Here is a 2,500-nt window from a genome sequence, read left to right on the forward strand (position 1 = left end):
CCGCACACCCCCGCTCGCGCGCGCTCCCCCCGCACGCCCACGTCGCGCACGCCCCCGACCGTGCCCCCCGCACGCCCACGTCGCGCACACCCCCGCACCCGCGCCCCCACCCCCCTCGCGCAGCACACGCCAAGCCCCATCCTATGCTATGTGCGATACATGCCCTACCAACACCTCATGCACCCTTACACACTCATAATGTCCACCAACACCCTCCAACGCAAACATACCTACAATCATATCAAAAGTGTTGGATGTTACCTCCATAAAAAATCATCACACCCAACAACAATTCATCACACCTAACATCCGTGGAAAGTAAGAACATGTATAAGCCTTGGACTATAAAAACATCATCAATGAAATGAACTAAGAAAAGAGTGATGAATTATTTTTTTCTTTTGGTTATCTAAAACAATGAAATGAAGAGTTTTGATACAAGAGTAGGTACATTAGACCAAGACGCCCACCATGACCTTGTTTTTACACCCATCACCCATTTAATTGTCAAAATACGTGTGTAGTGGTTGTTTTATTATTATTTTTTTTTCTGGGAGCTAAGCAACTTGAAAGAATTATGCCCGCAAAATTTCAGATTTTTTCGACAACTATAACTATTTTTTCTAATTTCTTATTATTTAATATTTAAAAATTCATTAAAAAAAATTGGTTGGTTGAAAAATTATGAAACTTGATTTTTAAACTCTTTAGAATGTCCCATTAATGAATCAATCCAGCTCACGGAAAAAAAACAATATAAAACTTGAGATATTTGACTGTATGACCGTTCGGAAAAATCGTATCTAGGCCTGGCAGACCAAAAATGCCTCAAAATGTACTATATAGGGGGGTGACTAGTCTGCATGGGCTGGGCACGGGGGTACCCCTATATCTTCCGCCACCCCCACGCCCCAAGCACTATGTGCCGCACATGGGCATATGCTTGGGGCACGGGGGTGGTGGTCGGAGGTCGAGGCCGATTGATGGTGGCGGAATGCCCACGGTGAGGTGGTGTCGGAATGGTCCTGCGTGCTCGCCCGCCCTGCCCCACCTGCGTGTTCCCGCGTGCGCGCGCCCCCCGCCCCGCCTCGCCCGCGTGCTCCCGCCTGCGCGCGCCCAGCCCCGCCCCGTCCACGTTGTCCCGCGCGCGCGCGCCCCGCCCAGTCCCGCCCTGCCCGCGTGCTCCCGCGCGCGCGCCTCGCCCAGCCCCGCCCGCATGCTCCCGCGCGCGCGCCCCGCCCAGCCCCGCCCGCGTGCTCCCGCGCGCGCGCCCCGCCCAGCCCCGCCCGCGTGCTCCCGCGCGCGCGCCCCGCCCAGCCCCGCCCCGCCCGCCTTCTCTCGCGCGCGCGCCCCGCCCAGCCCCGCCCCGCCCGCCTTCTCTCGCGCGCGCGCGCCCCGCCCTGCCCCGCCCACGCCCCATCCATCACCCATTAATTGTGAAATTACATGTGGAGTTGTTGTTTTTTTGTAATTTTTTTTCTGGGAGCTAAGCAACATGAAAGAATGATTCCCACAAAATTTCAGATTTTTTTGACGGCTCTAGCTATTTTTTCTAATTTCTTATTATTTAATATTTAAAAATTCATTAAAAAAAATTGGTTGGTTGAAAAATTATGAAACTTGATTTCTAGATCCATTACAATGTCCCATTCATGAATCAATCGAGTTCATGGAAAAAAACAATCTAAAACTTGAGATATTTGACCGTATGATGGCTCAGAAAAATCGTATCTAGGCCTGGCAGACCAAAAATGCCTCAAAATGTACTATATAGGGGGGTGACTAGTCTGCATGGGCTGGGCACGGGGGTACCCCTATATCTTCCGCCACCCCCACGCCCCAAGCACTATGCGCCGCACATGGGCATATGCTTGGGGCGTGGGGGTGGTGGTCGGCGGATGAGGGCGGTTGACGGCGGCGATGCGGTGGCGAAACTTGCACGGTGAGGCAGTGTCGGGTGCCTTTGGGCGTGCGACATGAGCCTTGTTGAGAATGAAATGTTGCGATGTTGCCTTCTAACTTGGGCTGGCTTGAGGATGGTTGATGGTTGGCACGATGATGAAACATGCAATGTGGGGTGGAGCCGGGTGCCTTCGGGCGTGCGACATGAACCTCGTTGAGTGTGTGACGTTGTGGTGATGCCTGCCAGCCTTGGGCCAGCCCTATGTTTTGAAGGCCGGTGGTGCCAGAACATGTTCGGCTGGTTGGAATCGGGTGCCTCTGGGCGTGCGACACGAGCCTCATTGAGCACGGAATGTTGCGATGTTGCCTTCTAATTGGGAATCTCTGGTGTGAGGAACTGTGGATGGTTGCTAGTATGACGATGAAACATGCAAGGTGGGGTGGAGCCGGGTGCCTTCGGGCGTGCGGCATGAACCTCGTTGAGTGTGGGACGTTGTTGTGGTGTATGCCTCCCTTTCTTGGGCCAGCCCTATGTTTTGAAGGCTGCGTGGTAGCAGAACATGCACGGTGGGGCGGTGTCAAATGCCTTTGGGCGTGC

Source organism: Cucurbita pepo, unplaced genomic scaffold (genome assembly GCF_057944985.1).
Source record: "Cucurbita pepo subsp. pepo isolate OVF unplaced genomic scaffold, ASM5794498v1 scafford_119, whole genome shotgun sequence".
Classification (NCBI taxonomy): Eukaryota; Viridiplantae; Streptophyta; class Magnoliopsida; order Cucurbitales; family Cucurbitaceae; genus Cucurbita; species Cucurbita pepo.